Source organism: Furipterus horrens, unplaced genomic scaffold (assembly GCF_987537825.1).
Source record: "Furipterus horrens unplaced genomic scaffold, mFurHor1.1.pri manual_scaffold_17, whole genome shotgun sequence".
NCBI classification, from domain to species: domain Eukaryota; kingdom Metazoa; phylum Chordata; class Mammalia; order Chiroptera; family Furipteridae; genus Furipterus; species Furipterus horrens.
Window position 1 is genome coordinate 61,469,144 of NW_028327187.1, and position 12,278 is coordinate 61,481,421.

Genomic DNA, 12,278 nt, shown 5'->3' on the forward strand with positions numbered 1-12,278 from the left:
TTGGAACAAATTTTCATTCCTGTGAACATCATTTGCTCATGATGTATTATCCTTTGTATATGTATCTTGACTCAATTTGTTAGATTTTCTTATGGATTATGTGTCTTTTCATGAAAGACATTCATCTATAGTTTCCTTTATGCATAATCTCTTTTTTTCTGGCTTTGGTATCAAGATAATAAGAAATGTTCTTAACTATCATAAAATTTTTAAATATTTTTGTAGAATTATTATTAGTCTTCCCTTAAATATCTGTTAGTTTACCACTGAAGCCATCTGAACCTCAAGTTTTCTTTGTGTAAAAATTTTTAACTATGTGGCTATTTTTTAACAAGTTAAATAATTTTTCAGTTTATTATTATTATTTTTCTTTTTGATTGAGATTCCAGAGTATGCTTTTCAAAAAATTTGTTTATTGAAGTTAATGGTAGAAAATGTTTGTGACATTCCCTTAATCACTTTTTATTGTCTCTATATCTGTAATAATGTCTCTTCTTTGCTTATAATGCTTTATCATTTTAATTATTTATAAATACGTAGTTTGTTTCTGCTATTTTTCTTTATAAATATATATGTTTTGTTGTTCTATTACAGTTGCTCCAATTTTCTCCAGTTGCTTTCCCCTGCCCCACTCACCCCCACTGCCACAGTCAATCCCTACCCTATTGCCCATGTCCATGGGTCATTTATACTGGTTCCTTGATTAGATCTTTCCTATTGTTTTCTTTTTTTATATTTTAACGATTTATACTCTTATCTTTATCATTGGCTTCCTTCTTTCTTTTTTAAAAAATTTTATTTATTGACTTTTGGAGAGAGGAGAAGGGAGGGAGAAAGAGAAAGAAAAACATCAATGTGTGATTGTCTCTTGTGCACCCCCAACTGGGGACCTGGCCCACAAATCAGTCATGTGCCCTGACTGGGAATTGAACCATCAACTTCTTGGCTCACAGACCAGTGTGCAATTCACTGAGCCACACCAGACAAGGCTCTTCTTTCGTTTTGCTTAGAGTTTGTTTTTATTTTTTATTCTCTTAAGGTGCCATATGCTAAGTATTTGTATTCCAATTACACATTTTGTAAATAGGTTAGAAGATCCACAAACTGTGATATGCCCCTGAGCTAAAAATCAACTTATCAAATGACCTTCATAACTACTACTCTAATTGAAGGACCAAAGTGACATTTTAGGTCTCCTGGAATCAATATCTCTTCACAGTCAGTGACCAGTAGTTCTCAAAAGAATGGATTATTTATTCTCTTCCAATGTACAGTCACCTTGGTAAAAGGCTATAAGTCTATTTGGGAAAGTCTAGGAGAAAGACAAATAGTGTAAATTTTCAGTAGTGTACCAAGGTTCTTCTTAAAGGGGACTTGGCCTCCACTTTATTCAAGGGTTCAGTCTAAACTGATTCAAGTATGAAAGTTGAATGAGGGACTGGGACACTCTGTATTTATAATTCCGATTAGACTTTTTTCACTTCACCTAGAACATTTTTGCTTATATAGATCTAGTAAGAATTTAGTAGGCTTCCCACCTATTTCATTTCTAGGAACACTATATATATATTAGCCCTGGCTGGTTTGGCTCAGTGGATTGAGCGTCGGCCTGCGAGCTAAGTGTCGCTGGTTCGATCTTCCAGTCAGGGCACATCAGAGAAGGAAAACTCTGACTCCAAAAAACCTCCACTGCCTTGCGGCATACCTCTTCAGGGGAAAGGCTAAGGGAGTAAACCCCAACGGAAAATCCGGAGCCGGAGTCCCTAAGGCGGTTTGACGTTGTAGTCAACACCGGCAACTCCTGCGGCGCACCTGAAACCAAGCTGTATTGACTCCGTCTTTCCCTTGGACCCTTCAGCTGCGAAGAGAGGGGGGGTCTGCTGCATGGGCAACAGCAGACCCTCCATATCACCCTGCCCAGCCTCTGTAGCTTCAGCTTCACTGGAGAGGACACTCCAGCGTCATCGCAAGATGTCGATTCAACACGGGAGGAGACAGATACCGTGTCACTCCCGAGTCGGACTGCACAGCCATTCTCGGCGGTGCAGATAGACTCTTAAGAAGCTACACCATCGTCTCTCGAGATGGACGGCTGCCGACGACGACGATATATATATATATATTATAGCCAGTGCCATAAGTCTGCAAGAGTCAGATTGCTTCGTTGGTTCTGCTGTCCATTAAAGTAATCACACCTACCTTCCTTTGGGAGGTTGTAACCCTCATTTGGCTCCTGCCTTTCTGGGATCCAATTTCTACCATTGAACTTACCTTCTCTAATTGAGTGGCTAGAAAATTTCTTCTGTACTGTCTTGCTTACAGAAAAGAGCAATCACAGAGCTCCTCAGAGATGCTGGGGCTTGGTCTTAACTGATAAATCCACTCTAACATTTCAGTCTCCTTAAGCCACTGAACCTTTGCTCTACATTAAACAAGGGAGGATGGACAGTTCCAGTTAGCTCACGTGGGTGATCTTTTGCTCTGTGTTTCAACCAAACTAAAAGAACTGTTAGAGCCCTTTCAAACTCCTGGAACTGAAACATTAAATGCAGAGTCTCTGTTTAGTGAGTCTGTACCAATAAATTTGTCTCGATCCAACTTTATGTGCGGTGCATATTATGCCAACCTTTAGTACTTATTCCTATACGTATTCTTCATACTTCTCCTTGTATAAATTAGAAAACTGAAACAGTTATTTTCAAGGGTAGTACACCTACTCATGAACCACACGTTGTATCTCACCTTTAGTGAACCGATACAACTTAAGTTTACTTAAATGTCTAGAAACAAGGAGGGGTGATGGGGGTGGATTTCTGAGGAGAATCAGCATCGTCTTGCATGACAAGTGCCTCAGGGAAGGAAATACCATTTCTTCAGGCAATGCAGATTTGATTATCTTAGATTAAGGTGGAAAGGCTGATGCCACTCTGAGTGGAGAGGTGGGTACCATCACGGCTTGGAAGTCACCGATACTGGGGCTGGAAAACCTCTTCCATTGTCAAAGAAGACACATCAGAATTTAAGGACTCATTATCTCCAACTTCATCAGGGCTTTCCTATATGTTTCCATCCCAGCTAGCAAGATCCCATTTTTTCCCAATTAATATCCACTCTTTAACAATAGACACCCTGTGAAGCTGAGAGTTCAATTTGTGTTCAATTCAGCCAATTGCTGGATGAGGTTCTGTGCTTGATTTTTAGCAATTTCAGCCCTGTATCTATAGGAGATAAGGCTCTCCATGAGAACAACCAATAAATGATATTATATTCCTTAGTTAAAACAAAGTTCAAAAGTATCATATTCAGAGTGACTTAGATGCTTGCTTCTTATAAGTGGTTGATTAGAAGTATCCAATGCTAATATTGTGTAAATAGTTCACACCATGGACTATCAGTATTCTTTTTACTACTGAGAATAGAATCGTTAACATCTTTAATTCAAATCAGATTAGAGACAGTTCCAGAAACCTCAGAACAGTTTCAGAAAACACATCCTTAAAATTGCATCCTTCAGAACCATTCTATATTAATCAAGGTTTTTCAGAAAAACAGAAACAATAAGATGTGTGTGTGTGTGTGTGTGTGTGTGTGTGTGTAATAGTAATTAGCTCACATCATTATGTATCCCAAGAAGTCCACAATCTGTTTGTCTGCAAACTAAAGAATCAGGAAAGCTGTTAGTATAATTTACTCCATGTCTAAAGTCCTGAGAAACTGGAGAGCCAATGATATATGTTTCAGTCTGAGTCAAAAGGCCAAAAACTAAAGGGCCTGTGGTCTAAGTTCCAACTTAGTTCAACAGCCTGAGAACTTGGAATGCTAATATTAAAGGGAAAAATAAGATTGGTGTCCCAGCTCAAATATTTTTTTTTTTGTTTTTTCTCTGCATTTTTGTTATATCCAGACCTTCAACTGATTGGATGATGGCTATCCACATCATTGAGGGCAATACTTTTTACTCAGTGTACAGAATAAAATTAATCTCTTCTTGAAACTTCGCACAGAGACAGCCAGAAAGTTTTACTATGCATCTGAGCATCATTTAACCAATTCACATTGAGACAAAAAAGTAACCACAACACTGGATCTTGTGGTAGTTATGTGATTTTTGTTACCACCATACTGTTTTTATATTGACTGCACATTTTACATACATACCAGCAATGCACAAGGGATTCAATTTCTCTACATCCATGCTAACACATGTAATTTTTTTTGTTTATTTTGATTTTCAATTTCCAAATTATTAGTAATATTTTCACATACTTATTAGGAATTTGTGTATTTTTTTCAAGAGATGTCTATTCGAGTCCCTGTCTCATTATAAAATTAGTTTTTTGTTTTTTATTTTTGAGCTTTAGGAGTTATTTTCATATTATAGATATTATTTTATTATTAGATATATGATTTGCAAATATTATCTTCCATACCAAGGGTTGTCTTTTCTATTATCATTGGAATGTTTCTTTTTCTTTAATTTCTTTGCAAAAGTTTGAGGGGTGTTGTTAATTCTTTTCAAAAATATTTGTTAGAATTAATCAGTGAAACTACCTAATCCTGGGTTTTCTATGCTGGGAAGCATTTGATTACTAATTTAATCAGCTTGTTAATTATTGTTCTGTTCATATTTTCTGTTTCTCAGGATTCAGTCCTGGTAGGTTGTATGATTCCAAAAATTTATCCATTTCCACTAAGTTATCCAATTGGTTGGCATATTATTCATAGTAGTTTCTTAAAATCCTTTGTATTTCTGTGTTTTCCTTTCTAATGGCTCCTTTTTTATATCTGAATTCCTTTATTTGAGTCTTACCTTCTCTTATTTTGCCTAGCTAATGTTTGTCAGGTTTTTTTTTTTTTCAATCATTTATTTATTTATTTATTTATTTATTACTGACAGGCCTTTTTTTTGTTTTAGTATATTTTATTGATTATGTTGTTACAGTAGCCCCAATTTTTTCCCTTTCTTCCCTCTGCCCAGTAGCCCCCTTCCTCCGAGCAATCCCACTCCCTTTAGTTTATGTCCATGGATTATGCATATAAGTTCCTTGGCTTCACCCCTTCCTATATTATTCTTAAGTTCCCCCTGTATATTTTGTGCCAACCAATTATGCTTCTTAATCCCTGCACCATTTTCCCATTTCTCCCCCTTCCCCCTTCCAGCTGATAACCCTCCAAATGATCCTTATACCTATGATTCTATTTCTATTCTGGTTTGCTTAGTTGGATTTTGTTTTTATTTTTTAGATTCAGTTGTTGATCGTTGTGAATTGTTGTCATTTTCATGTTCATAATTTTAATCTTCTTTTTCTTATGAAAGTCCCTTTGACATTTCATATAATAATGGTTTGGTGATTATGAGCTCCTTTAACTTTACCTTGTTTGAGAAGCACTTAATCTGTGCTTCCATTCTAAATGATAGCTTTGCTGGATAGAGTACTCTTGGTTGTAGGTCCTTGCTTTTCATTACTTTGAATACTGCATGCCAGTCCCTTCTTGCCTGCAAAGTTTCCTTTGAGAAATACACTGAAAGTCTTACAGGCACCCTGTTGTAGGTAACTCTCTGCTTTTCTTTTGCTGCTTTTAAGATTCTCTCTTTATCTTTAACCTTTGGCATTTTAATTATGTTGTGCCTTAGTGCGGTCCTTTTTGGGTCTTGCTTGTTTGGGAGTCTCTGTGCTTACTGGACTTGTATCTCTATTTCCTTTGCCAAATTTGGAGTTTTCCTTCATTATTTTTTCACATAAGCTTTCAATTTCTTACTCTTTCTCTGCTCTTTCTGGCTCGCCTATTGTTTGGATATTGGCATGTTTAAAGTTGTCCCAGAGGTTCTTAAGCCTCTCCTCATTTTTCTGAATTCTTGCTTTCTCATTCTGTACTGGTTGACTGCTTTTTTCTTCCTTAAGTTGCAAATCATTGATTTGAACCCTGGTTTCCTTCTCTTCACCATTGGTTTTGTGTGGATTTTCCTTCGTTTCATTTAACATAGCCTTCACTTCTTCCCTTATGCATTTGCCATACTTAAGCATATCTCTCAAGCCTGTGAGCATCTTTATCACCATTGTTTTGAACTCTGTCTGTTAGGTTGGCTATCTCCTCGTCACTTAGTTCTCCCACTGAAACCTTGATCCATTCCCTCTTTTGGGCCATAGTTCTCTGTTTCCTCAACTTGACAGGCTCCTGTGCTTGTTTGACTCTGTGTCTTAGGTAGAGCTGTCACACCTGTTACATTTAATGAGCGGAGCCTTAGGTATTTGTCAATACAGGGCGACCCGTTTCACTATGTTTTGTTGCTGTATGTGGGCGAGAGGTCTGAGATGAAACAATGCCACTAGCTCAGCACTCGCCCCTTTTCCAGGCACTTCTTCCACTTTCGTATGGGATGGGCGCCTCTGTAGCTGTTGACCTGGCTGTCGTTCCCAGAGTAGATGGGTCTGTAGATGTTCTTGGACTGTGGGGGCCCTTTAAAGAAGCGGACTCTGCTGAGAGACCAGCAGTTTCTTCCTCTGCCCAAACCCCCACTGGTCTTCACAGTCAGAAGCAATGAGGCTTGATTTTCCCTGGTGCTGGGACCATGAGCTGCGTGGTCTAGTCTGGTGCTGGGAGCACTCCCCAGGTGTCCCTCCTGACTTTTTAAAATGTGTGACTGTGATTCCCACTGGCCTGCCAGTGGCTCCACTGCTGCATACACCACACCTCGTCCTCTCCACCCCAGCTCTGCTGCTCCTACCTGTCTGGATGAGTATTTCTTCCTTATATCTTTGTTTGTTGGTCTTCCATGCATCTCGATTTTCTGGAACTTCTGGTTTTTCTCTAGTTTTCAAGTAGTTGTATTCCTTCTTAGTTGTGGAGGGAGATGCAGTGTGTCTGTCTAGGCCTCCGTCTTGGCCAGAGGTCCTCCTCTTTCTTTATTTTTTACTTTTTAATTGTTTTTCTATTATAGTTGTCACAATTTTATCCCCCTTCCTTTCTGTCAACTTCCCTGTCCTCCAACCCCAGCTTCCACAGTCACTCCCTGGCCTGTTGGCCATGTCCATGGGTCATTCATAGTAGATCCTTGACTAGACCCTTCCCCTTCTTTCCCCCTTTTCTCCCTTCCCCCTCCCCTATGGTCACTGTCAGTCTGTTCCTTGTTTCCATTCCTCTGGTTATTTTTTGTTTATTTGTTTCTTTTGTTTATTAGGTTCCTGTATTAGCTGAGATCATATGGTATTTGTCTTTCACTGCCTGGCTTATTTCACTAAGCATAATTCTCTCTAGTTCCATCCATGTTGTTGCAAATGGCAAGAGTTCCTTCTTTCTTTCTGCTACATAGTGTTCCATTGCGTAAATGTACCACAGTTTTTTGACCCACTCATTCACTGATGGATATTTAGGCTGTTTCCAGCGCTTGGCTATTATAAATAACACTGCTATGAACATAAGGGAGCATAGGTTCTTTTGAATTTGTGTTTCATGGTTCTTCCAGTATAATCCCAGCACTGGAATCATTGGATCAAAAGGCAGTTCCATTTTTATTTTTTGAGAAAATTCCATGCTGTTACACACAATGGCTGCACCAGTCTGCAGTCCCACTAACAGGGCACTAGGATTTCCTTTTCTCCACATCCTGGCCAACACTTGTTGTTTATTGATTTGTTAATGATGGCCATTCTGATTGGTATGATGTGGTATCTCATTTTGGTTTTAATTTGCATCCTTCTGATGACTAGTGATGTTGAGCATCCTCTCATATGCCTTTGGATCTTCTGTATGTGCTCTTTGGAGAAGTGTATGTTCAGGTTCTTTGCCCATTTTAAAATTGCACTGTCTGTCTTCCTAGTGTTGAGTTATATAAGTTCTTTACATATTTTGGAGATAAAACCCATGTCCAAGGTATCATTGGCAAATATATTTTCCCATACGTTTTACTTAAAATTATTTACAAGGATTCCATGGAATTAAACCTTCTTTGAAAAATAATGCTAATGTGAACATTGTATTAAAAATAGTATTATTTATGTTGAGCATCTTTTTATATGTCTATGGGCCAACTGAATGACATCCTTGGAACAGTGTCTGTTTGGGTGCTTTGCCCATTTTTTCATTGGGTTGTTTGTGTTGACTCATTTGAGATCTTTTTATATTTTGGAGATTAATCCCTTGTCCACAATGAGATATCACCTCACACCTGTCATTGATTTGAATCCTTGCTTTCCTTCGCTAAGATATTACTTGATTCACTTAGTGTAACCTTCATTTCTTCCTTTATGTTGCTATTGTACTTAATGAGTTCACTGAGCATCCTGATCACCAGTGTTTTAAACTCTGCATCTAAGAAGTTGGCCATCTCCATTTCACTTAGTTCTTTTTCTTGGGTTTTATTCTGTTCTTTCATTTGGACCACATTTTTATGTCTCCTCAATTAGGCTGCCTCCCTGTGTTTGTTTCTTTGTATTCAGTAGAGTTGCTTTGACTCCCTTAGTAATATGACCTATTGTAGAAAAGGTACTTGTAAACTGTATGGGGTGGAGTTTTGGTAATCACCAGGGTGGGGTAACCCACTTCACCACCTTGTGGCTCTGTGTGAGGGGTCGGCTCAGAAAGGGCACTGTGCTGCTCCATGACTTCTGGAGGTTTGCCCAGCACTTGCCTCATATCCACTCATTTCATCCACTGCCTATATGTGAATGGTGACTTTCCCGCTGTTGTCTATGTTGAATCTTAGAGTGGGTGTGTTTCTGTACATTTCTAGACTGTGAAGGCCCTTTCAGCAGAATTCCTGAAAATTCATCAGTTTCTCCCACTGCCCCAACCCCCACTAATTTTTACAGCTAGAAGTTATGAGAAGTTATCTTCTCAGTGCTGGTACCCTGGGCTGTGTGGTCTGAACTGAGGCTGGGATCACTCACTTCCAAGTTATTTCTCTTGATTTGTATCCACCACACGTGAATGTGGGACTACTCATGTTCATTCTGCCACCACTGCTGCTTCTCCACACCATACTGCAGCTCATCGTCTTTCCACCCCATTGGTGTGTCTCCACCCCTCCTACCCCCTGGATGTATATGGCTTCTTTAAATCCTTAGTTGTTGGACTTCCATACAGTTCAAATTTCTGACAGTTCTTGATACTGTTTTGAGATTTAGTTTTAATTCTTTATGTGGTTGTGTAATGAGGAGAAGACTACTTATGCCTCCATCTTGACCAGAAGTCCAAAACAGTAACTATTGTCTCAACATTCTTCTCAACTTATATAAATAAAAGCTCTCTAAATCTTCTTAATGCATGTGCTGCAGCAATATTTTCAGGGCACCATTTACCACCTTTCTTGAGTCTTTATTTTATTTATTTCTGCTTTAATATTTATTATTTCTTTCCTTCTGATAATTTTAAGTTTAATTTATTTTTATTTAGTTACTTAAGGTGTACAGTAAGATAGTTTGAAATCTTTTTTCTTATTTTAGTGTAGGTTTTTATCTTTGTAAACTTTCCTCTTAATACTACTTTTGTTGTGCCACGTAAGTTTCAGTATATTTGTTTTTATTTCCATTTGCATACAGGTATTTTCTAATTTCCCTTTTGAATTTTTTATTGACTCATTGGTTGTTCACGAGTGTGTTGTTTAAATTCCACATACTTCAGAATTTTTCAGTGTTACTTCTGATATTGAGTTCTATTCATGGTATTGTGGTCAGAAAAATATTTGGTATGATTTCAATATTCTTAAAATTTTAAGACCTACCTTTTTAGTATTTTTTATTGTTTTCTATTACAGTTGTCCCATTTTTCTCCCATTTCTCCCCCCAACCCTGCCCACCCCCATCCCACATTCAACCCCCATTCTGTTGTCTATGTCCATGGGTAATTTATACTAGTTCCTTGACTAAACCCTTCCCTTCTTTCCCCTCTTTTCCACCTCATCCTTCCCCCTTGGTCACTGTGAATCTGTTCCTAGTTTACATGCTTCTGGTTCCATTTTTCTCATTTGTTTGTTTTGTTCATTAGTTTCCTGTATTAGATGATATCATATGGTATGTGTCTTTCCCTTCCTGGCTTATTTCACTAAGCATAATATTGTCCAGTTCCATCCATGTTTTTGCAAAAAGTAGGATTTCCTGCTTTCTTCTGCTGTGGTACATTTACACAATGGAATATTAAGATCTACTTTTGACATAATATGTGATCTATCCTATAGAGTGTCTTGTGTGTGCATGAAAAGTGTACTCTGCAGATGTTGTGGGTACTGTTCTCTCTATATATCCTGTTAGTCTAATTTCATGTCTAGTGTTGGTCATGCCTTCTGTTTCCTTATTGATATTTTGTTTAAAATGTTCTATCCATTGTTGAAAGTATGGTATTTAAATATCCTGTTGTTATTGTGTTTTCAATTTCAATTTCTCTCTTAAGTTCTGCCAATACTTTCTCTATATAGTATATATGTGTTCTGCTGTTGAGTGCATATATATTTATAATTATTATATATTTCTCATGAATTATCCCTTCTATTATACTGTATTATACTGTAATATCATTCTTTGTCTCTTGTGACAAATTTTAAGTTACAGTCTATATTTTTTCTGATAAAAATATGACCACCATGCTCTCTTCTGGTTACTATTTGCATGACATAACCTTTTTCCATCATTTTACTTTCAGCCTGTGTATTTTCTTAGATCTAAAGTGAGTTTATTCCAACAGTATGGTGATTACCAGAGGGAAAGAGGGTAGGGGGAAGTGGAAGTGGGCAAATGGTAAATAAATGGTTGCACAAAGAGACTTTATTTTGGGAAGTTAGTGCAACATGCAGATGATATGTTATTGAGTTATACACTAGGAACCTGTATGGTTCGATTAACTAATATCACCCCAATAAATTAAACAAATAATAAAGTAAGTCTCTTCTACACAGCATACTTTTTAAAGGAATCATTAGTGGAAAAAGGCTTACTATTATCATTTGGATAATTACATTCTGTCTGTCTTGTAGTTGTTTTACCATCTTTTCTTTTATTATTCTCTTCCTTTGTACTTCATAGATTCTTGTACTGACATGATTGCTTCCTTTTATTTTCCTTTATGTATATTCTGTAAGTATTTTCTTTGTGGTTTCCATAGGGATACATAAAATATAGCACAGTTATAAGACTCTATTTAAAAATGATAATTTCACTTACGTAAGAACTGTACATTTTTACTATCTCTCCACTTGATGTTAATTGATGGTACAAATTACTGCATTTTATATTTTGTATTCATTAATATAGTTTTATAATTATAGTAATTTTGTTTACTATGGTCTATTACACACCATTGTTATAGTACAGGACTCTTATTTGTTTATGTATTTACTTTTACCAGCAAGCTTTACACTTATATACTTTCATGTTTCTGTTTAGTGCCATTTCATTTCAACTTGTAGTATTCTTTTTAAAAATACTTTTTAAGTATTCTTTTTAAGTATTTCTTATAAAATAGGCATAGTGGAAATGAAATTCACTTATTGTTAGTCTTAGAAAGTTTATTCTTCATTTTTGAAAGGCGGTTTTGTTGGATAGAGCACTTTTGTTTAGCAATTTTTTTCCTTTTATTTTTTTCCTTTTAGCATTTTAAATAGATAATTTCTTCAGGACTGCAATGTTTCTGCTGAGATATTGCTAGTAATTTTGAGAATTCCCTTGTATTTGATGAGACAGTTTGCTGTCATTGCTTTCAAAATTATCTCCTTCTCGTTGGCTTTTGTCAATTTCATAATAATGGGACTCAGTGGGGACTTCTTTGAGTTCTTCCTTTCGGCTTCTTGTATCTGAACGACCATGTTCTTTCCAGATTTGGAAACTTTTACACATTTTTTAAAAAAGCTTTCTCTCTCTCTCTCTCTCACTCTCCCTCTCTTCCCTCCTCCTCCTCATCCTTCTTCATCTGATTCTTTTTCTGTGATTTCATAATGCATATACAGTGTGGGAAAAGGTAGGTTTATAACTATTCATATGGGAAAATATAATAATTAATTCATAGTAATACAAAAATAAACTCTATGTTTCACTTACAACTGTAAACTTACTTTCGCTCTACCCTGTAGAGCTCTGCTAAATGGTATCCCATATGTTTTTTGGTCTTTATTCATTCTTTTTTATTTTTATTTTTTGTTTTATTCCTCTAATCAGAAAATTTTAAATAGCCTGCTTTACTATTCACAGAATTTTTTCTCCTCTTTGCTTAGGTCCACTATTAAACTCCTACAGTGAATTTTTCAGTTCTGCTATATTCTACAGCTTTAAAGTTTCTATTTGGATCTTTTA